At 43.7% G+C, this 25,167-nt stretch overlaps 1 protein-coding gene across 10 annotated transcripts in view; it reads right to left on the reverse strand.

The window, feature by feature from the left end:
- CELF4 (CUGBP Elav-like family member 4) overlaps positions 1 to 25,167 on the reverse strand; it is an 861,314-nt gene that overhangs the window by 195,909 nt on the left and 640,238 nt on the right. The window lies entirely within an intron of this gene.

Genomic DNA, 25,167 nt, shown 5'->3' on the forward strand with positions numbered 1-25,167 from the left:
AACTGTAGTAAAGAAGCATCCAGGTAGGAATGTGGTAACCCTCTGCAGCTACCTGAATGGTACAAGCACCAAGGAGGTGGAGGAATTGACTGGTGTCAGTCATATGTCTACAGTTAGGGATCATGGGATGAACTTAACAAAGGAAAAACTTAGGCTGAAAGAGTTCCTGACAGCGAGATGTGTTACACTATGGAATTGTCTCAGAAAGGAAGAGGTGGCAGCCCCATTGTCTGAGACTTTTAGAATTAGACATGACTACACTCAACAATGTACAGTAAGGAACAACCCTACATCACCAGAGAGATGGATTGGATAGGCTGCTAATAATGTTTTCCATCTCTAACTCTTGTGATTCTTTGAAGCTAGTACAAATACTGTGAAGCTCCCATTGTTAGACTAGATTAGTTAATGTTGGCTTGCAGGAGCCATGTGGGTGCAACGGGATACAAACAGTGAGAACTTGTGAGCCTTTCTGATTTCAAATAGGTCAATATTCATCTTCTACATGAAATTAGATTTAGCCCACAAATGAACCATTTGCTGCTTCATTGCAGGATTACTTCTCCTGCCAGGGCAAGAAGCGTCACCAGGATGGGATCCAGCCTCTTAAGCAGAGGTGAGTATATGGGTCAAAAAATGACGTATGGATACTTGGTTGAATATTTCAAGGCTTTAGAAAGAGATCTGGCTTAGAGGATCGTATACTGAACTGGGACTCAGTAGAGATGGGTTCTATTTTTGGCTCCACCACTGGGTGACCATGGACAAGTCACTTCATCTCTCTGTGCCTCAGATTCTCCATCTGTAAAATGGGATAATACTACTGACCTGCTTTATAATGTGTTTTGAGATCTATAGATGCAATGTGCTATATAAAACTGGGTATCGTTATTATATCACAGTCTGTTTGGGTTCACTACCGGCAAACATTCATGTGATGGTGTTTTACTGGCATGAATGTTCACAGAAAGGGAATTTCAAGGTTCCATTCTTGGCAGCAATCTTCAGCTGATTTACACCGTTGACTTCAAAGGAACTACCCACAATGCGTAAAGCTAAAGCGCATGTGTAATCATTTGCAGGATCGGGCCTACATTTGCCTGTATATGTCTTCTGGCTGGAGGTGGTTGCTTGCGCGTTCACTAAGTCAGGGTACAGATAAAATAGTTTGTGTCTTAACTAACTGATCACTGTGAGCCAACACAGCTTGAGTAGCCAACAGCAGATAACTATGGTCCTTTATGCAAGATAAAATCTATAGAGGTTTAAAAAAAATTGTCCTCCACCCCAACATGCATCAAATAATAAACATCTGAACATTAATACATTTGAGAACACTCCAGTCTGCTTGCAGGTAATGCATAAGGAGAAAAATGAGGCAAAGCTAATCAGAACGAAATATTAATGGCAAATTATTCTACTCTTAATGCTGTATTCTGCTGTTAGCCTACAAAGAAAATTCCTAGCTTGAGGGCTGAATGATTCTAAACATGGTGACATTCTAGATAATTCTGCAGCTCTGGAGTTTTCAACATCAGCCTACTTGATGGTAATAATACTTTTCACTGATACAGAAGCTGCCACCTGATAAGCTCCAAACACTTTGTAAATATATATACAGGTTAATTATGCCTCACAACTCTTTGAGACGGGTACTGTTCATAGCACGGGTTGAAATACAGAATTTCCATTTCACGGGAAATTTCAACATTTCAGTTGTGACTCAGAACAAAAACAAATATCTTCAAAATTTCCTATGCAATGGAACTTCCATTTTTCCCCCATTTCAGTAAGTTTTTCTTTTGTGGGAAATTGAATCAAATTCAATAGGAATTCACAAAGCATTATAGTGTCTTCAAAACAGCTTTTTCCGGCGAAAGGCTCTGTTGCCAAAAACGTTCCAAAATCACTTCTAAGTGTAAGTATCATTATGCCCATTTTACAGACAGGACAGCTCTAAGTCACAGAGCAGGGAAAACATTTCCCTGTGTTCACCTAGTGAATCAATGCAGTGGTGGGATGAGAACCCAGCTGTCCTGACTGCCACTCCCCTGGTCTAATCCCCCAGACAACAGTCCCTTCGTAAAATCTAAAAGTAAGCTGCACAATGAGGAATGGAGTGGGTTGGGGCCTAATTAATGAATTTTTATAAAGGATTTTGAACTCCTTGAATAGATGACATGATGTATGTGCACACTATTATTTGTTATTAATTGTTAATTGGTATTAGCATTGTTATTACTGGAGGAATCTGATCAATAGATGTTGTTAGTTGTCAGGTCAGATCATATCACTAGTATCTAATTCTCATGGCTAAGATTAAAAGGAGTGTTTCCTTAATCAGCAGTTCTTAGAAAGGTGCAGACAGCAATCACGCTGCCTGCACATCTTTCGTCTTCATTTAGTCTGACGTCTGTGTTGTATTTTGTAAATAATCTGAGGCTGTCCCCACTGGGTAGAAACACAGTTTGATATAATGTCAGCGCAGGATGAAATTGAGAAAGCTGAGCCTGGAGTGAGGGGGGGAGCCGCCTCTGGTATTAAATCTGAAATCTTTAACCTACTCTTACCTTCGTAAAAGTCAACTTGCCAACATGTAAATGGCAATGAACAATAGGGAATGACATCTGACAAACATGGGCAATATTCAGAGGAAATGTTTATGTACAGTAGAGTAGCTTGTATTATCAGAGCTGAGAGTTTCATGAGGAATGCCTGCCTCCCCACCGCCCCCCAACGGAATAATAAAGCATCATGTTTATATGGTGGTACCTTTCATCTGAGGATCTCAAAGTATTTTACGAACATCTCTCTCTCTCTCTCTCTCTCTTTCTCTCAGTGTTTTCTAGCATGCCTACACATCACTATAGTATGTAAAGATTTAAAGGGACACTATCAATTTGAATTAAATTATTTTTATTTATTTTTTTATTTAAATTAACTACTCAGATGATTCCAGTTTCTATTCTATCCTATTCTAATACTTATACCAAGTACAATCAGCATGGTATCTGTATACATGAGTTTCAGACAATTCTTTAACATTATGTCCTGATTTTTTCATTTGTATTTAATAAATCTTCCTTCCTTCCTATTTGTTTTGCTCCCTTGGGGTTCACTAGGGTATTTTAACCAAGGAGGATACTGACTAAGACCCCCCAATTCTGCCATTAACTTGGCCTGGGTAGACTTCAGCTGGGAAATGTGACCTAGGCTCTATGGTTAGTCCTGCTGGAGCTGGAATTCTGTCAGGGAAGCCCACGAGTTCAGGCTGTCTCAGGAGATACACAGTGTATCCCCATCAGGGCAGGTTGGAAATACTGTGGGCCTAATCTGTTGTCTTCAATGGGCTTTTCAGGCTGTATGAGAATAACGCTGGTACCGCTGCGTCCTCCCTTGGCTGAGAACAGGAAGGACAGTGGTGAACATGAATTCCACTAAACAAACTCAAAGATAATGGAAACTTTCAGAACCTTACAGGTTCATTTCAGGCGACGAGTCAGTTCTTATTTCACCCCAGCCCAACGGCTCAGCCCTAGTTCACAGGTGGATTGGATGCCTGGAGATCACAATAGGCCAATTCTGTTCTCAGTTATGCCCATACAACCCCACTAGGGTGACCAGACAGCAAATGTGAAAAATCGGGACGGGGTGGGGGGTAATAGGAGCCTATATAAGAAAAAGACCCCAAAATCGTGTCTGTCCCTATAAAATTGGGACATCTGGTGTCGACATTCTTCATTGGCCCTTCGTTTGGAAGTCCGTGGGGTTGTACTGAGGGCAGAATTTGTCTTTTGATTTAGGCTTGCTGGGGCAAAGAGAAGAGACCCTTGAGGGGTGCCTCTTTCAGGTCTTAATCTCCGTCTTCTGCAATGACTCCTGCACTCTCCCTTATAGTTACAAAGTCTACTCGAATGTGGCTGGAATCGAGGGACAGACACAGAGAGACTGTGACAGGCACTGAGGGGCCAGACCCGGCCTTGGGTTATACCCATCCAGCTCCCTTAAAGTTGTGTAACTCCAGGACCGCTGTAGTTCCAGAAATGGTCCTTTTTAAATATAGACATTTTCAAATTCAGCTCTCAGAGGCACTTTCAGAGAGACCCCTACCGAAGCCAATAACAGATGTGCATGAACATCTGAAAGCAGAACTTGTCCCTTATCTCCCTCCTGTACTCTGTCCCTCTGAGGTATTGACTCATTCAGGGTCCCTGCATGGAGCACATGCCCTTTGTGCTCAGTTACCTTTTTGCACGTATCTCTAAAGGTGGGGTGAGGGAAAGAAGCCGAGTGAAGGGAAACATATATCTTCAAAAGTCAAGCAAGAGATCTCCAGCAGCACCGTTTGCAGCATAATGAAGTTCCTTTCCTGCCATTTCTTCCTTAGGTTAGAAAGCTGCCAATGCCCGGAGGTGGATTTGCGGTATTTGCATGGATTTACTTGCAAAGGGAAAACAGTGCTACAGTGCGGATCTGTGTTGCTTGCCACATTGTTATAGGAACCCAGGGGGCCCACAAAGAATAAAAAAAAATGCAAAAATAAAAAATAAATTGCAAACAACAAAAGCCATATTGTATTTCCCAGAAAGCCCTGATGTAAGACTGCCTCTGAGAAAAAGCACAGAGGTAAACTTGACACACAAACACAACTCTTGTTCGAGCAGACAACCCCAGACCTGCATCATATTCCAATTACCACCTTTATGTACCAGGCATTTGGTTCTGTAGCTGTGCAGATCCTTCCAACCACTTTAGCGTCATTTCATTTTAGGACAAATGGTGATAATCTGAAATCTGACCATGGGAAAAGATCTATTTAACCCTGAAAAGACAGCATCACTTTCCTAGTGATAGATCAGAACAAATACAGTACAGGAAGCACACAGACCACCTATAGTATGTGTTTCAGAGATGCTCTGTTTTGGATGAGACAAAATCAGAGAGGCTGACCATTTATAGCCATCAAAGATGCCACTGGACTTTTTTGCTAAAATAGGGCTGGTGTCTTAGCCATATCTTTCAGCATTTTGAATGGAATTATGGCTCCATCCTGCCATTCCAGCCAATGCCATGGTCCATGGTGTCCAATCGTTCTGGGCATGAATAATGGAGCTATCATATCAAGCCCCTTTAAGTGTAATCTTAACCTTTGATTGGTTGATAATGGATCCAACCCCCAAGGTTCTTTTCAACACTGTTATGGGCTGTCAGCACAACTTATAATATGTCCCTAGAGGTGAAATGACTTTTCTTGTCTTTAGGATAAATACATATACAAGTAATTTCTTAATTTTTGTTATATCCTGATTTCATTGAACTCAATGGTAGGTTTGCCAATGTCTTCAATGGCAAGCGGACTGGGTCCTGCATAACTCTACTGAGAAACCAGTTGGATGGCTAAGTATCTTTCGCTGCTGTTTCTGAAGGATATAAAGGGTACAATTCTGCTTCCATTAAACTCCAAAAGGAGTTTTGCTGGTGGGTTCAGTAGGAGCAGGACTGGGCCCACCACAGATCCCTACAGCCACTGTATTCTGTCAGACACTTTACATTTTAGTTTATAGTTCGTCCCCAAGACACCCGAACCACTTCAAATAAGGAAGAAGAGAAATGCTGCAAACTTCTTCCCAAGACTCAACGTAAATGCAAATCAAACCTTTTTTTCAAGATTCTTGAAATGTTTTTCATTATTTTTCACATCCATGGGGCTTTGCTTGCCCCATTTCCAAAGGGAACAAGGAACAGAAAAGTGGCAATACTTTGAATAAGTTGGTTCTTGTGGTGTTCCCAGCCTATCTGAAAAGAAGTACCAGAAGAGAAGGAAGTCCCCAAAATACCCGTCCTAGTCTCTTCTCAGGAGACTCAGCTATGGCTGGTCCAAAAATTGTCATCAAAACTGATTTTCAACAGAAAATTGGGTTTTAGATTAAGCTAAATATTTCATGGAAAGTATCTGCTTTTCACAGAAAAGTTTGATTTTTTTGACCAAAACCTCAAAACTTTTCTTCTGAAAATGTATGTGTTTGTTTTCTCCTAAATTTTCTGTGGGAAAAAAAACACCATTTTCTGACCCGTTCTACTCACAGCCCATGTTTGAATACTAAAGAATGTCAAGACTTCAGATAAGCATCTGAGTGAAAAATGTTGAGGTTCACCATTGTTAGCCTATACATATATTAAAAGATGCTGCGCTACTATGACGTTTTATAAATTAGATAAGTACATAGATAGGAATTTCATTCTTTGTATATTTTATACAGCAACCTTTTAAAGTAGATTAATATCCTAGCCCTATATTTATTTATTTTGGCTCCCAAAATAAAATTAAAAGAAAATCCCATTTCATTTATTTTCTAGCAAATTTCAGACAATGGTAGGCCGTTCTAACGCTCGAGACAGATCTTCCAGACAAACCAAATCCTACATTGAACTGCAGCAGCACCACAAAGAAATCAGTTAAAACAATCACCCAACAGAATAAATAAGTAAATGTGTAATAAAATAAATGGATTCGATTTAAAAAAATCCAAGCACAAACTAAACATTTAAGCATGGGGGGATGGGTCAGCAAAGGGAGGTGAACTGAAAGATGTGGCTATAGCACTGGGGCTGGTGGGATGATGTGGGATCAAGGAGCAGCACAGATGAAACCTGACTTTTGAAGTCAATAACTAGGTACAGACTTAGCACTGTAGACAATTACTAAGATAAGATGCAGTTTTACCAATTGTACATCTGTATGTCAAGCAGAACAAACGAAATCCTTGACAGCCTCTTACAGGATCCCAATCCAATTTAAAGTGCATGGTACAAGGATGAGCGCGGTAGCCACAGGTTAAGATAAATCTCACCATTTTGCTGTAGTCTCCCAGCTAATTTATTCTGTCTTGTTGGGGGAAAAATACAGAAAAAAGAAAAAGGAAAGAGTTTCTGTGTGTGCTGCTTCAACCATAAGCCCAGGCAGGCAGGCAGACTATAACAGAGGAAAGAACTGGTTCTACTTTTTGGGGAGAGTTTTTAAGATCAAAACATAATTTGGTGGAGTGCCGAAGCATTGCTAATTTTAAATTAATATCCACCAGCAACATGATCTCTGGAAAGATCAAATTATTTGAGCAAAGGGCAGCCCGCCTGGACAGGCTGCTAGTACTGGTGCATTTGTACATGCCTCTGGGAGATGACCAATGCTGCCCAGTGATGAGGTCCTAGACATGGACATACAGCATAATCAGGGGTAAGCTAAATTCTCATCTCATGCTGGTGCAAACTTGGGCCTGATTCCAACATTACATATAGAAATGTAAACCTGGAGGAACTCCACTGACTTCAAGTGACGTTGCTTAGGTGCAATGGGAGGATAACCAGGTCTCGTGTCAATGGAGTCACTCCAGATTTACATTGGTGTAAGTGAAAGAAGGAGGAAGCCCTCTGAGTCTGGTTTCACACTGACATGAGATCAGAATTTAGCCTGGTATAAACCCCAGGCTCTGAGTGCTTGTGATCATGCCAGATGGTGGAACCTAAGGCAAGCATCAGGGTGTTAGTCCTCGTATCTTTAACAAATGCCAAATGGGTGACTCCATTCTGTCCCCAGAGCTTCCACCTGCAATATGACTTGGACCCAAGCATCTCAGAACCCTGGGGAAGTTCAGCTACAAGCTCATAGGCTGCAGCTCCAGCCAGGGCCACTGCAAGGATGTTTCATGCCCTAGGCAAAACTTCCACCTTGCGCCCTCCCCAGTCCCTGAGCCCCCACCCTGAGGCACTCCCGCCACGGCAGCTCCCCCCCTCCGCCCTGAGGCACCCCCCCTGCGGCAGTTCCCCCCCCATCCTGAGGCACCCCCCTGCCCCAGCTCACCCCTGCTCCGCCTCCACCCCAAGCATGTCATGGCTGCTTCACTTCTCCCGCTTCCCAGGCTTCTGGCGCCTAAGCTGATTGGTGCTGCAAGCCTGGGAGGTGGGAGAAGTGAAGCAGTGACGGCGTGCTCGGGGTGGAGGCGGAGCAGGGGTGAGCTGGGGCGGGGAGTTCCCCTGCATGCCGCTCACCCCCTTACTTGCTGCAGGCGGCCCTCCCCGCGCTCCCCTGCCCCAGCTCCTTCCGCCTAAATGTTGGCAGCGACCAGGGCGGCCGAAGATCCGGCCGCCACGGTCGCTGCCGAAGAAAATGCCGCCCCCCAAATCCTAGTGCCCTAGGCGACTGCCTAGGTCGCCTAAATGGTTGCACTGGCCCTGGCTCCAGCTCATCTTTCTTATAAACAATGATTGGGTGAACATCACAAGGGTTTAAGTACCTGGAAAATCTCTTGGCCAAATCCACTAATGGTGTAAATTAGCATAGCTTCATTGAGGTCAACACAGCTTAAAGAAATGGCCCCAGTTTCCTGCAAGAGTCAGGAAGTCATTTTTTCCCTGATGAATATTTGTGATTTGGGGCTTGCAGAGGAGTTCACCTTCCCCAGAGCACCAGAGATAGCCATGCCCAGAAACGGATTACCGGTTGGGGTGGACCAGTGCTCTGAAGTAGTACAGAGAATCCTCTTTCTCAGTAGCGTGGTTGGTGTGTCTGTCTCATGTGCTCAGGGTCTAAATGATCTCCAGATTTAAGCTCAGGAAAGAATCCCCTCCACCCCCAAATCAGATTGGTAGGGACCTTGGAGGTTTTTTGCCTTCCTTTGCAGCATAGGGCATGGGTTGCTTGCTAGGATCATCTGGACATAACCTACCTTATCAATTCCCTGCCATTGCAAGGGACTCGGGGATTGGTGGCACTTCAGTCTCCTGTTGTCTGCCTGTGGCACACAACAGTTTGTTTTCCTGAGGACTAAAATGCTTTAGTTTAACCAAGTCCTTGGGCTCAACATAGGGGTAATCTGGGTGAAATTTAGGGTGACCAGATGTCCTGATTTTATAGGGACAGTCCTGATATTCAGGGCTTTTTCTTATATAAACGCCTATTACCGCCACCCCCATCCTGATTTTTCACATATGCTATCTGGTCACCCTAATGAAATGTAATGGCCTGTGACATACAGGAGGTCAGACTAGATGATATGATTGTCCCTTCTGGCCCCAAACATTATGAAAGAGAGAGTTTCCCCCCCACTTTGACTTTTCAAGAAGTGGGAGTTCCCTGTATTTTGATAACTAAAGACACTCGCTGCTGCCTTTCATTAAGACAAAAGACATATCCCATTTAGCTGCTTCCAAATTTTAATGCATCTTCCACCTCAGAAATATTTTGGGCTGCCATCCCTCCATACATCACACATCCCAGGGCTTCACCATTGCTTTCCTTCATCTCTGCCCAGGAGCGTAGGCACAGGTCAGGAAGGTTGGCTCAGAGGGACCACCATGGCTCTGGATAACTGTCGACCCATTGCCCAGCCTTGGCTACTCTGACTGTTCAGTTTTTGCAATACCAAAAGCCTCTACCCCGACCCCCCATGCCCCTGTCCTGTAGATCCCCAGATACACTGCAGTGATGGATGACAAAGCGGTCAGATTAGATATGTTGCCAGCCACCAATCATTGCAGGCCTCAGCTCCCGCAGCCCGGTGCGGGCCTGTTGGCATTGGCTGCCCACGTGCCAAATGTTGGACCCTTGCTTTAATGTTTAATTCCATGTTTAATTTTTAAAATTTGATTTGATCATTACCATAAACATTAAACAATATTTCCTGTTTAAATATGAATGGGCTGCATTATTTGATTGAAACGAGTGTTCAGATGGCTAATGCGTTTTATTACAGCCATAGAATTTTACTGTTATTTCCTTTCCAGCTGCTGCTGTTTCAGGGAGCTCGGAGGGGTTGAGTTTTCAATAGGCTGGGTCCCATCTGATGGCATGGAGAGGGAAACAAACAGCCAAGGGGAGACCTTCCCTACCTGGGGATGCTGGTAACAGCCAGCATGATTTTATAACCCAGAGCGGTCGCTGTCGTGGTTCAGTGTCCAGACAGGAGCTCAGAAAGGCCCTCCACAACCTATCCCCACCTGTTGTCTCTCATTCACTGTCAGAGTGTCAACGCCCACCTCTGACCCGTGCATGGTGCCAGCTCCGAGCACCCGCTTCCTCCCCTGTGGCTCGCTTGCACTTCTGAAGCGCGCCCCGGCAAACATCCACAAATCTCTCTCATTAGCCTCCTTCAGAAACTCTCCTTTGCCATGCTGCCAACATACAACATGGCGACGCTTTGGCTAATGGTGTACTGGGACCACTGATTGTGCTGACCGATATTGGCTCATTGTTTCCTTGCACTCCCCCATCTGTCTGCATCCATCTGGTGTCTCTGGTCTATATAAAGGGCGAGCGCTTTGTGGTGGGGGCTTTTTTGTTGTGTTTGTACAGCGCCTGGCACAATGAGGTCCTAGTCCATGGGGGTAGGGTAGGAAAAATAGTGAAGGCACAAGTCTTCTGGCAGCATGCTGGATACATGCAGACGGGGCGTTTTAGGAAGATGGTGAGTGACCGGATTACAAACCAAGAGCTGCTCTTCCTGAGAACACAGTTGGCATATTCCATCCCTGGCAGTGGCAGAATCAAGACTAGAACTCTGATCTCCCGCTTCTCAGCCCCATGCTGACTCACTACCCCACAGATGCCTGGCTAGCTGACACCCTCAGTGGCTGTGCTAAGTTTCCCTCGGGAAATCTGGACTGTCTATGCGTTTTCAATCTGGCATTTTGCAGCCACTTCCCTGTGATGGCATCTCTCTATAGCATTATGCTGAGGCCTTGTAAAATGCATCTATATTCTTCTTTTTAATGCACAAAGATAGAAAAGGTGTCAGATTCAGCGTGGGGAGGAGGCTGGGTTATGGGAGAGAAGTGTCAAAGTAAATCATAGACACCAGAGATGGAAAAGAACTATTAGGATATGCAGTCCTCTCCCTGCCAAGGTAGGATTGTTTCCTACTGAGCATTCATAAGTGTTTTGTCCATTCTCATTTTAAGTAATTCAAATAATGGAGTTACTGCCACTTCCCTTGGGATACTCTTCCACAGTCTGATAGATTTCCCCATTAGGACATTATTCCCAATATCCCAGCCTAAATTGCTTTTTGCTTGATTTCAAGCACATGATAGGGCTTCTACCACTTCCCTTGAGAGACTAATTATACAGTCTAACAGAGCTCCTCATTACAAAAATCTGAACATCACATATGTCCTGGCCCACCTGCATTTGCCAGCCGTGAACATCAGGCATTTCTTTAAGCAAATGCAAAAGAAAGGCAGATGTTGAATCTGGGGTGGGGTGGTCCACTTGTGGGTCTTTAATGCCACCATATTCTTCTACGGTAGCATGTGATAAAATCTGACCTAAACAAAAGCCCAAGTCCAGGCTTTGCAAGAGTTTAAATCAGGACCCAAAGTCCCAGCTTGGGCCTGTCTAACTACACATCCACACACCCTCTGATCTGCCTCTATGGACAACATAGATAATGCTCTGTATCAATAGATTTATTGCTAAGTGGGGATGGTTGCATTACTCCCGAAAGGTGCAGCCATGAGTGAGTTGCGCAGGTCCTCTCTGATGCATTGCTAAAGCTTGCCCACCACATCACCACCATTCTCCCTCTCTTCTAGACAGATATATACAGTTAGCACTTACATACCGACATTAACAGGACTGAGGGAGTGTAAACACAGGTCCACTCAGACACTGTCAGGCTGAGAATTCAGAGCAATACAAGAAACAAAGCAACTATTTTCTTAAGGCATATCCTGGATTCCTCAGCGAACCCCACTCAAAACACCTGAGCTAACAGTCAGTTTGTATTATTCCGTAAGCACTCAGTGAGTCAAGGTGCTTATATTAATATATAAAAATAGAAATAGGATTATCAATCCTGCTCGCACTCTGAAATGATCTTCTCCTTCATCTCAACAGTAGCAGTTGAAAAAAACCTGATTTCCATCCCACCGCAGTTTTTCTTTCTTCCTTCCCGTGTCTCTTACAAGGATTTTAATGGAAAGACATTCAAATTGTAACACTCAGCAGCCCATGAGAATCAATTATATTTTTTTCTTCAGTTGCTGGTTAACATGTTATTTTGTATAATTTTTTTTTGTGTGTCTGGCACCAAAATTAGCTCTCAGGAAAGCGATTGTGTGGCACATCTCTACATAAAAACGCCCCCCACACTCCAGCCCCAACCTTGAAAAAACATTCAGCCAGTTCCTCTGCCCAGAAAATGCTTGTGTATGGCGGATAAGATAGGTTTGATGGCAGGTGATCAAGGGTCAGGGTCTTGCACACACTCTGAAAGGGTTTTGATGATTGCAATTACTCGCCCACGCTTTGACACAGAATACAATAAAGCACTACAATTAGACAACCATTATTCCTAACTGCTGATATCAACCGTGTCCATAAAAATGAAGCTCACTATATCTTTGCATTATTCATACTTAGGGTACATGGGGGTGGGAGAGAGAGAAAAAAAAGGTTAGTATTTGTAGTTATGGTACTGTATAAATTATATATCCATCCACCAATCTATACATACACACACATTTGCACATTCTCTTTTTCTCTCCCTTTATACCAGTGGTTTTCAACCTATTTACCATTGTGGGCTGCATATGCAGCTCTCTGAGAGTCATGTGAGCTGCATCCACACAAGATATATACTACCTGTATGGCCCTGAGGATGTCACATGAGCCGCAGCTGTGCGTTAATTGGGCTGCAAGCGGCCTGTGGGCCGCAGATTGAGAACCACTGCTCAATACACACACATGACTTGATCCTTTGGCGTGCGAGTGTGTTGAGTTCCATGTATAAGCACAAAGGTCCTGATCACAGATGAGTGAAGTCAACGGAATGACTCCCATTGACTTGATTAGGCTTTGGATTAGGTCCAACTAGAGTGGAGAGAGGACATGGGGTACAGGGAAAGCAGATGCTTGATGTAACATGGTGGCTCTCAATCTGTCCAGCCTGATTTGTTTTGCGTACCCTCGAGTTTCACCTCACTTAAAAACGACTTGCTTACAAAATCAGACATGAAAATACAAAAGTCTCATAGCACACTATCACTGAAAAAATACTTATTTTCCCATTATCATATATTTATAAAATAAATCAATTGGAATATAAATATTGTATTTACATTTCAGCGTATAATATATAGAGCAACAAGTCATTGTATGAAATTTTAGTGTGTACTGACTTAACAGTGCTTTTTATGTAGCCTGTTGTAAAACTAGGCAAATATCTAGATGAGTTGATGTACCCCATGGAAGACCCCTGCATATCCCCAAGGGTATGTGTACCTCTGGTTGAGAACCACTGACATAACACACTTAGCACATGTCTTCAGGTGATCCCATCCTCTGCTTGTACCACACATCTCCTTCACCTTGTGTTCTTGTGTAGAAGGGAGTAGGTAACCAAGGGTCTCATGATTTACACCCTCTCCGTGTACAAGGTTCTGTCCCGTAGTGCACTTTCCTTGTAACCTCCATTTGCCGCAGGCCCTACTTGATATAGTATGTGCATGGGACCAGGTATGTCTTTTGTTTTCCCTGCATGCAGAGATTCACTTTAACTGGAATACAAGTGCAATCCCTCAGTCATTTACACTGGAGATACTTTGACTAACTCTCGCCCTGTATCCCACCAAAGCAGCAGAGAAGAGATAGCTTGGCCTTGTTCTCTGTCCTATGGGTCCATTGTGATTAAGTGGGGCTATTCTTTGGAATGGCCGTCAGTCTTCACGATTGCCAATCTGAGTCTTGTCACTAGCGCTAAGGCCCTGATCCGCTGAAATCAATAGAAGCTAGCAGCCTAAACACTTTTGTGGATGTAGGGCTAAATTCTCATGAACATAATTCACACCTGCCCACTACACACAACCCAGTGCTGTCTAAAGCCTTTTCTCAACCAGAAACACCAGGATTATCACCGAAGGCCTGATAACTAGGTTTCAGTGACTATTGTCAGTCTTTCCCATGTAGTTAGATTTGTTTTATTCCCCAGTAAGTAAAGGGAACTCTTAACAAATATTACCCAAGAGAGTTGGATCTTCCATGGCTCACAGGTTCATACATTCCAAAGCCAGAAGGGATCATTTGTGATCATCTGGTCCGACCTCCTGCATAACACAGGCCATAGAAGTTCCCCAAACTAATTCCCAGAGCAGACCTTTCAAAAAAACCACCCAATCTTGGTTTAAAAATTGTCAGTGATGGAGAACCTTCCACAACCCTTGGTGAATTGTTCCAATGATTAATTACTCTCATCATTAAAAATTTATGCCGTATTTCCAGTCTGAATTTGTCTAGCTTCAACTTCCAGCAACTGGATCATATTATACCTTTCTCCGCTAGACTGAAGAGCCCATTATTAAATATTGTTCCCTATGTAGCTATTTATAGACTGTAATCAAGTCACCTCTTAACCTTAGAATCATAGAATCATAAGGTTAGAAGGGACCGCAAAGGGCATTTAGTCTAACCTTCTGCCAAGATGCAAGATTTCTTGTGTCTAAATCATCCAAGACAGATGGTTATCCAGCCTCCATTTGAAAACCTCCAGTTGAAGGAGCTTCCACAATCTCCCTAGGCAGTCTGTTCCATTGTCCTACCATTCTTACTGTTAGGAAGTTTTTCCTGAGAATTAATCTAAATCTGCTCTGCTGTAGTTTGAACCCATTGCCTCTTGTCCTGCCCTTTGTGGCAAAAGAGAACAACTTCCCTCCATCTTTTGTATGGCAGCCTTTCAAATATTTGAAGACTGCTATCATGTCCCTCTCCTCTTTTCCAAAGTAAACATATCCAGTTCCTCCAGCCTTGCTCATATGGCTGCATTCCATTGTCGCTCGCCTCTGGGTCCCTTCCAGTGTGTCTACATCTTTCTATACATTGGTGACCAAAACTGGACAGAGTACTGCAGCTGAAGCCTAACCAGCACTGAGTAGAATGGTACTATCACCTTTGTTAATGCAACCTAAAATTGCTTTTGGTTTTTTTTGTAATAGCATCGCATTGCTGACTCATGTTGACGTTGTGATCCACCACAACTTCCAGATCCTTTCTTGGCAGTGCTGCTGCTGCCAAGCTAGTTTTCCCTCATTCTGCATTTGTGCAATTGGTTTTCCTTCCCTAAGCATGGCACCTTCCGTTTGTCTTTGCTGAATTTCATTTAGTTATCTATAGCCCCGTTCTCCAATTTATCAAGATCCCTCTGAATTTTAGCTCTATCCTCCAAAGTGTTGGCCACTCCTCCAGCTTTGTCTCGTCTGCAAACTTGATCAGTATGCTCTCTATTCCTACATCCAGGTAATTAATAAAGATGTTAAATAACACCAGACCCCAAACAGATCCCTGTGGAACCCCACATGAAACATCCCTCCAATTGGACATCATTCCATTAATAGTTACTCTTTGAGATTTTTTAACCAATTATGTATCCACTTCATGGTAGTTCTATCGAGCCCACATTTCTCCAGCCTACTTATCAGAATGTCATGTGGGACTGTGTCAAAAGCCTTGTTGAAGTCCAGATATATTATGTCCGCCGCATTCCCCCATCCACCAAATCAGTTACCTTCTCTTTGTTTAGCTCAATAGATCGAGCGCTTTGCGTCTATCACTATAAGGCAGGTTTTCTAATCCTTTATTAATTCTTGTTGCTCTTCTCTGAACCCTCTCTAATTTACCACCATCCTTTTTGAACTGTAGGCACCAGAACTGGATGCATTCCAGCCACGGTTGCACCAATGACAAATAAAGAGGTAAAATAACCTCTTTACTCCTACCTGAGATTCTCCTCTTTATGCATATGGCTTTAGCTCTTTTGGCAACAGCGTCATATTGGGAGCTCATGTTCAGCTGGTATCTGGATGCTCTTGTCTGTGCAGGCACTTGAAGGGCAGAGGCTTAGGAAAAACATGAGTCCTTGATTTAGGCCCTGATCCTGGAGTATATGTGTAACACTACTCACTGTTAACCCCAATGGGACTACTTGTGTGAATAAATTTACACAGGTGAGTAAAGCTACACAGTGTTTGTAGAACCAGAGTGTTTACAGAATCAACAGCCACTTTCCCCACATTTTACAATGATGATTTTATGACGCTGGACTACTATTTTATCTTCAAGCTGAAAGGAACCTCTTTGCTGACATTGTTCATGAACCTTTGGAATGAGACCCGTCATTCCTTTCAAGAAAAGTGAGTGATGCCGAAATGAAGCGTAGAGGTAATTATTAATGATACAATGAAATAATAAAATACAATACATGAATAATAAACCTCTCATAGGGATTTCATCATTGTTAATGAAGCATATAATCAATAGGTCATTGTTAGAAAGTGTTGCTTACTGCATAATAGCATTGAGTGTCCTAAAAGAGATGGGCTGGTATGGAAAATTAGGCCCAAGAGATTATACTACAGTGAGGTGGGGGCATAACTGCTGAGACGGAGGCAGAGGCAGAGGAACAGTAGCACTGAGAAAAAATTTGAATCCCTGCTAAAAGCAGCCAGAGTGAGAGGTACTTGGGGATTATCCTGTAAAGTCTATTTGAAAGTCTAGAAAGCTGTGTTGGTGACACTTGGCTGACTATGAGCACCCGTGTCCTCAAACAGGGCACCTGGAAAAGGTTTAAATTAGGGCTGTCAATTAATTGCAGTTAACTCATGCAATTAACTCAAAAAAAATTATCACGATTAATCGCAGCTTTAATCGCACTGTTAAAAGATAGAATACCAATTGAAATTTATTACATATTTTTGGATGTTTTTCTACATTTTCAAATATATTGATTTAAATTACAACACAGAATACAAAGGGTACAGTGCTCACTTTATATTATTATTTTATGACAAATATTTGCACTGTAAAAATGATAATCAAAAGAAATAGTATTTTTCAATTCACCTCATACAGGTACTATAATGCAATCTCTTTATCGTGATAGTGCAAATTACAAATGTAGATTTTTTTTGTTACATAACTGCACTCAAAAACAAAGCAATGTAAAACTTTAGAGCCTACAAGTCCACTCAGTCCTACTTCTTATTCAGCCAATCGCTAAGACAAACAAGTTTGTTTACATTTATGGGAGATAATGCTGCCCACTTTTTATTTACAATGTCACCAGAAAGTGAGAACAGGAGTTCATATAGCACTTTTGTAGCCAGCATTGCAAGGTATTTACGTGCCAGATATGCTAAACATTCATATGCCCCTTCATGCTTTGGCCACCATTCCGGAGGACATGCTTCCATGCTGATGATGCTCATTAAAAAAGAATGCATTAATTAAATTTTGACTGAACTCCTTGCAGGAAAGTAGTATATCTCCTGCTCTGTTTTACCTGCATTCTGACATATATTCATGTTATAGCAGTATCGGATGATGACCCAGCACATGTTGTTCATTTTAAGAAAACGTTCACTTCAGATTTGACAAAATGCAAAGAAGGTACTAGTGTGAGATTTCTAAAGATAGCTACAGCACTTGACCCAAGGTTTAAGAATCCGAAGTGCCTTCCATAATCTGAGAGGGACAAGGCGTGTAGCATGCTTTCAAAAATTTTAAGAGAGCAACATTCTGATGCGGAAACTACAGAATCCGAACCACCAAAAAGGAAAATCAACCTTCTGCCGGTGGCATCTGACTCAGATGATGAAAGTGAACATGCGTTGGTGTGCACTGCTTTGGATTGTTATGGAGCAGAACCCATCGTCAGCATGGATGTATGTCCTCTGGAATGGTGGTTGAAGATGAAGGGACATATGAAACTTTAGCGCATCTGGCATGTAATTATCTTGCTCCGCTAGCTACAACAGTGCCATGCGAACGCCTGTTCTCACTTTCAGGTGACATTTGTAAAGAAGAAGCGGGCAGCATTCTCTCTTGCTAGCAGTGACTGGGCAAGACTGCAGTGGCATGATTGCTTACACACACTGACTCTTGAAGACAGTGATTCCCAAACTTTTTCGCTCGCACCCTCCCCCCCTTACCTCGGCTGCGTCCCCCCTGGAAGCTGTGGTTGGGAGCCAGGGCCAGAGCCGCGGTGGGGAGCTGGGCCTGGGAGTGGGGCTGTGACCGGGAACCGGGCTGTGGTTGGGGCTAAAGCCAGAGCTGCAGCTGGAGCTGGGGCTGGGATCATGATCAGAGCCGAGGCCAGGAGCAGAGCAGGGGGCAGACTGGGGCTGGATGGTTCAACCATGGGGGCTGATCTGGGCCCTACGTGCCCGCCCAAACTTTCCTCCACACCCCTGCAGGGATACATGCCCCACAGTTTGGGGACCACTGCTCTAAGATGTCTTCTGTGTCCTACCCATCCATCCATTGATATGGCTGCATGCCTCTCTGCCTACCTTTTGTCAGACTCTCCATTCAGCAGAGCCAGCCCGCAGCACAGATTTCCTAAATCACACACATTTGGCATGAGTCACAGCCGTTACTTGTCATTCGTCTCTGGGGCTTTCTTTTGGAATGCTGAAGTTGCTAATAGCGTGTCTGGTTTGCCAGCTTTCAGCATGGTCGTGTCGGTGGCACGTGACTGGGCTTGTCACTGCTGGTAAATGTCAATTCTGTGTGTGACCGAGAAGCAGGAGAGGGATGTGCTATGCTGCCTACTCCGCTGCCTACTCCGCAATTCAATCGGCGGCAACCAATTCAGGTTCGTTGAAAAAGTCGAAACACTTTTGTTTTGGCTCGTCCCGACATGAATTTTGGTTTTTGGTTTGGCCACGGAACCAAAACTCATTTATTCACCCAGCTCTAATAACAATACTGTCAGAGGTCCCAATCGGGACCAGACCTAGTATGTATGTGCACCACTCTACTGCATGGAATATAAACTGTTCAACTGTGTGTGTCATGGGATCTATATTGCTATTGTCTAATGGAGATTTTCCTTAAGCTCAAGTGGCAGGGAGGCTGTGCTGTGTGGGTGGGAGGTTCTATTCCTGCTGTTGCTGTGAAGTTCAGGGTAGCATGGCTCGTGATATAGCAACAACTATGAGATCCTATGCGGTCGCTGATTAATTATTGTATGTTTTTTGCATGAGTGCAGTGTGGATAATAATGTAGGCCTTTGTGGGTCTCTCTGAACTACGCAGGTCAATTTTCCATTAAGCCAAAATCAAGGCTCTTGCTATGAATCTGCTCACAAATAAATCCTCACCTTTAATGCTGCTCTTACATGTTGGGAAAACTTCATCAGCTTTGGAAGGAAGAAGCACAACTTTACGGGCCAGCCTGTGCATGGAAGTGCCTCTACATGTAACTGCTTTTGTGATGCCTTCCCTCAGTACATTAGCCTGCGTGTGCTCATAGATCACTGGGCCGGTCTCCCTCAGAGGGTGTATTTCTCAAACCCACCTCACAGGGTCCTGGAGCGTGTGCGCGAGTTAGCTGGTACTGGCCAGCTGCGGGTCTTTAATTGCAGTGTAGACAGACCCATTGACTTCCCTGGGCTTAATCTCAATTTCCTATAGTTTATAGCCTTTGTCCCCTGCTGTAAATTCATCTAGCCTGCGAGTTGAATATTTTACTATGCTCTGCTTGAAATATTGCCAGGATAGAGCAGATTGGTTTTAACCCATGTTGGGGGAAGGAGAGGGGGAGTGTGTGTGTGTGTGTGTGTGTGTGTGTGTGTGTGTGTGTGTGTGTGTGTGTGTGTGTGTGTGTGTGTGTGAGAGAGAGAGTCTAAAGTTAAATGTAGCAGAAAGGAATCTCCTGCTGGACTTTCCTAAAATATGGCATTCCTCCTCCCTGACCACTTTACATTTTAAGCACCGACTTTCCTAATCCAGAATAAAATTATGGGCACTGTGTACTAGCCAGAGTAGAAGGCAATCTCTCCCCTATGGTGTTCCATGCGTGTGAGCCCTGAAATTCAGTCAGACTAAGTCGGAAAGAAAGAATAAGAATACCAAAAAAAAAAAAAAAAAAGCACACAGGCCGCTTCATACAACTGTTATTCCTTCAGCTAATAACCCTCCCTAACGTCAGAGGTTGGCAGTAAAGAAAGATGAAGTTTGTCACATTGTTCCTGGGCAGTAAGTCGTACATCTAGGTCACCTCCAATTTTTAGTCAGTCATTTGAGGCTCCCTTTCCATGAACAGTGCACGGCTGCCATTCCCCAAATAGTGAGGCGATGAGTCTGTGTGTCAGTGGAAGACACCATCTAAACTCCTACTGTCCCCTTCAACGCAGTAATATGATGGGCGAAGACAGAGACATGAAACTGGGGCTGATACAAGCATATCATCTTCAGAATAAGGACCCTCCAGAAGGAAGTGAGGGGATGATCTCTGGACATCTCAGAGACAGAGAGAGCTGTGAAGAGGTTGAGGGTCACATCTGAGAGATGCTGGTCTACACTTACCAGCCGGGTTGACGCGGTGAGTTCGACTTCGGAGTCGACTAATCGCGCCTAATCTCTGGGCCGGCGATAGTTCGACTCAAGCGCCGCGGTTCGATCCGTACCACACCACACACACGGGCGGAGCGGGAGTTTTGATGACGCGGATTTTGATTCTCCGCGCGCCTGGATGGGGGAGTAGTGAGACAACTGGGTACTTCATTCAGCTACGCTCACGTCGTGCTGAATTGTACCTAGTGTGGACAGGAGGCTGAGAGTTATTAGACATGAGAGTATGAGAAAAGAGAAGCTGCTTCTCAGATCAGAAGAGGTCCAGGGGACACCTTCTGGACATCTCACTTGCTGAATATACCAGCTTGTGCTGTGTCTAGCTGGCAGATGAGAGACAGAAAAAGAAAGATCTCATAGACCCAGATTTTGGTGGGGAAATTTATAAAATCTACTGATGGCTCATTACAAAACCCAAGAAACTTTGCCAGACTTTCTATTTCAAGACAATTCTGTTGTAAAATGGGTCAAATTTGGCCCACTAGAAATACCACTTCTGCTGACTGCAGTGTGGGTTGCGGCTTCTCAGCAGGAGCAGAGTTCGGTCCCGTATTTCTAGCTTTGATTCCAGTTCCACTGTTTTTTATCAGCAGTATCATAGACACCTGCTAGAAAACTGGATCTTGGCCACCCACATCAGTTCACACTGCCCCTGCTGCTTGACCTTGGCCAGGAGCTGTAATCCTGTTTGTGATGTCAAAACTGGCTGCTGTGCGAATCACTGTGATACAAAGAGGCAGTTATGGCTGCATGGAGTGGACGAGGCAGTAGAAGCCAATGGAAGAGTAATCTCTGGAACTGGCTCTCAGGAAATGTAGGCTCAACTCTCTGTCCTTCCATAGACTCTGTGGTCCTGGAAAGTTGCTTAATATCTCTCTCTTGTAAATTGGGGACAGTATTTATTATTATTATTAATTATTTATATTACCGTAGCACCTAGGAGACATAGTCATGGACCAGACCCCGTTGTGCTAGGACTTGTGCAAACACAGATCACAAGATGATCCCTTGCCCTTCCTTTCTCCCACCCTTTGTCTGCCTTATCTATTTAGATTGTAGGTCCTTTGGGGACAGGACTCTCTCTTATATGTGTATGTACAGCTCCTAGCACAATGGGCCCTGATCTTGGTTGGGGCCTCTATCTAAATATAAATAATAATAAATGGACCTTCCATGTCAAAGATTCCTGTGTCATGAGATTCTCTTTCCCTGGTAATAAAGAACAATGGAAAGAGAACGATAGAGTCTTGATGATGGAAGCTGGAGATAATCCACAACAGAACTCCAGCAGCTCAGCAGAGCTGCACTTTGGGAAAGTTTATACGTCCACCTAGATCTGAAGTTTGAGGCTCAGACTCATCTTTAGAATAAACACTCAGCATGTCTGCACTCAAGAGGTTTCCCGTGAATCCTCAGTGGCCTTTATTTTCCCTTTGGTGTGCAGGGGATTCAGTGCGGATCGCTTGTGCTGGCTTTAATAGTCACCCATAGAACTTGGTGGGTGAATCAAGCCCTCGATCATTCCACAGTGCCACTGAGCTGCAGCCCTGGCTCTCACCTTTAATGTGGTCATGGCTTGCTTACTCCCCTCTTCACCTTGACTGACAATCAGCAAAGAAAGAGCAGCTATTGTTTCCTCTGCTTTTACACCTTGCCCTGCTTTAAGCAGAGGGACGTGAGTTTGCCTGGAGCCTGTCAAAGCTGTTTCTGTTCTTTTTACCCCTTAACAGTAATTGAGGAAAGGCTGTTGGTAGAGCTGGGCAAAACTTTTGCAACTAATTATGTTTTTTGCCCCAAAAATGCATTTTTCGGGGACCAATATTATTAGCTGCATTTGGGTTAAATTTGGCAATTAGTTTCAGTTGGAAATGTTTGTTTTCTGAAAGGGCCAAAATGTTGCGTTTCAATTTTTTTATTCAAGACGCTTATTCAAATTAGGCCAATTGAAACAAATAACAGAAAAAGAGTAAAATGCATCTTAAACAGCCAACACGAAATGAAAAAAAAATGTTTTGAGTCAATGGAATCATTTTGTTTGACTCAAAACAAGTTGAACCCCCCCCCAAAATCATTTTGAGTTGACTCAATCCACTTAGGTTGATTAGTAACTATTACTTTTTCTGTGTTTTTCAATTCAATGTAAACATTTGTTTCTGGTTCAAATCATACCAGACTTTTTTTCCTGATCTTTCAGATCAACCCTTTGCCCCTAGCAAGTGTGTTTCATCTAGCTGGTCAAACCATAGACTCACAGATTCCAAGGCCAGAAGGGACCAGTGTGATCATCTAGTCTATAACAGCCCATAGGACTTCCCCAAAATAATTCAGCATCTGTGTTAAGTTAGACATTTGCTAAATACAGCATATCTGCCAGTTATGGAGAATGCACCACAACCCTTGGTAAAGTTGCTTCACTTGATAAAGACTCAACAGTTCTTCCAACGCCCATCTTAGGTAGGTATTATGTGATCTACCGATGAAGAAGTATTATACAGAAGCCAGCAATTAATTATTATCATATGCTCCAGATCAGTGGGAATAGGATTCCAGAACCCTTGGTGTCCTGCGCTAACCAGTAGCTTAACACTCCCTGTGCCTAAAGAACCTTTTCTACTTTATTCTGAGACTTTCTTTTTAGCAAGAAAAGAACTCCCCTTGCTCTGAATCCAATCAGGGAATAATACCTTATACAGCATCTTCCCATTAGTGACATTATCAGATCACAGGAAGGAGAGCATGAGAGGAAAGGGAGGCAGTCGTGGGGTGCGAGCTCAAGAATCAGAAATTGTGGGAGCAGTAAAGCAAATGAGTCAGATCGATTTCTTCCAGTTTATTTTTGTTAAGGACTGACCTTAAGTTGAGCTGTTATCAGAAAATCCACAACTAGAGTCTCTCTGGTGGTTAACACCACTTATTTCTTGGCGTGGAATTCTATGCGCTCAGTAGTCTCCCACCTGCACCCCATGAGAGCTGCTTGCGAACATGGGGTAAGTCACGATGGCAGCAGGACAGTCTTTGAAAGTGGATTGAGTTCCGGGTGCTGGAGCATTAGCAAAGTGGAAGTCCCCGGGGGATGCTTATGGGAAACAAGGAAGAGAGGGTGTGAAATAAAAGTCTGCCACATGCTTCCTATGCATCTCCTCTGTTACCTATCTCTCTAGGCCTGGATGCACAAAGGGAGTTGGGCATTGTGATGCTGAGGGTCAGAACACCTAACCTTTAGGCGCCTAGAAAACCACAGTGATTCACAAAGCCCAAGTTAGGTGCCTCGGCTACAACGAATGGTGAGCGATAGGTGCCTTAGCCTGCAAGTCACAAAAGCCAGCACACTAGATGCGGAGCTGCCTAAGCCAGCCAATGGAACACACCAACCACAGTAGTGTGTGTTACGCCCTGCCTCCTCACAAAGCCCAGCACCAAAATGAGTGGTATAGCTGGGTAGAGCATTTGATGGGGATGCATGAAATACACAGTGTTGTTGGCTCTCACGGTTTAATCAAATGCCTTGTGATATTTGATGTTTCTTAAAGTCCCAGCTCCTGGAGTCATAGGATTACATGAGAATCTCAGCTCTCAGTAAAAAGAAATATAGGTTTCTAGCCCTAGCGGTTGCCAGAGGAAAGGTTGTAAACATGACCCAAGGATGCCCTAAAGGCTCTGAAAGCAGAAAACAGATACCTCTCCTCCCCCAAAATCCATTGTTAAAACACAAACAAACATGATTTTCTGAGGTCTGGCTCATGAGTTTTGAATGCTTGAGACTGGCCATACTGACTGCATGATCACAGGAGTCTGAGCACAGGACGGGATTGGTTCTGCATGACGATATTTAAGAAACATGCTCAGGAAGAAGAGTGTTTCTCAGGCTACTATTAGATAGTGCTGAACCCATCCAAACTCCCAGATTTGACCAACTTTGGGTAGGGTTTGCAAATCCAAAACAGGGATGTATGTACTGTTTCTTTAAATCTATAGAAAGCAGCCAGTGAGGAGGAGAGGCTGAGAAAGGTCCTAGGGAGAAGTTCTACAGTGAAGCAGAGAGAGTAGCTTTAGGAATCAGACTGTTTTCCATATTATTCTTATTTTAATAAAGCTCCTTGGAGAGAGGTAGAAGAAAGCCACTCTTTCTGTGATAGTCTCCCATTATCACATGGCTGGAACATCCTCTGAACCGTAAGACATTCAAAAGGTAGCTCCAGATCAGAACTTAGCCTCTCTAGTGCTAACTAAACGTGCTCAAGGAAAGCTTCTGGACTGGCCCTGAATAAAATGACTCCCATTCCTCTCCCTGCACATGTCATAAGGGGCAGATATTGTAAAACAGACGCAAGTCATTTTGTGCAGCTGCCATTGTTACCTTACAATTATGCAGTGTCTTTCAGAGGTTCTGTGAGTATTTCACAAATGTTAATTAAGCCACAAAATACCTCAGCTAAGTCGGGTATAGCATTATTTATACCCATTTTAGAAAAGGGTAGATTGAGATGCAAAGAGTCTTGCCTACAGTAACACAGAAAGTCAGCTGTAGAGCCTGGAATAGAATCCAGGAGTCCTGACTCCTAGTCCCTGTAAATCACATTATCCTTCAGAACCAGGGATAGTACCCAGTGGTCCTGGCTCCCAGAAATCAAGTCTCCTACTCAAACTACTAGCCAACACCCCCTCCCCACGTGCATCGGACACAATGCTTCTCCAACCTGAAAAAACTGCTCTATGGTCAAAGGAAGTAAAATCCTGAAGTATTTGAAGGTCTCTCTGTCTTAGCAGATT

The sequence above is a fragment of the Mauremys reevesii genome, linkage group 6 (assembly GCF_016161935.1).
Source record: "Mauremys reevesii isolate NIE-2019 linkage group 6, ASM1616193v1, whole genome shotgun sequence".
NCBI lineage: Eukaryota > Metazoa > Chordata > Testudines > Geoemydidae > Mauremys > Mauremys reevesii.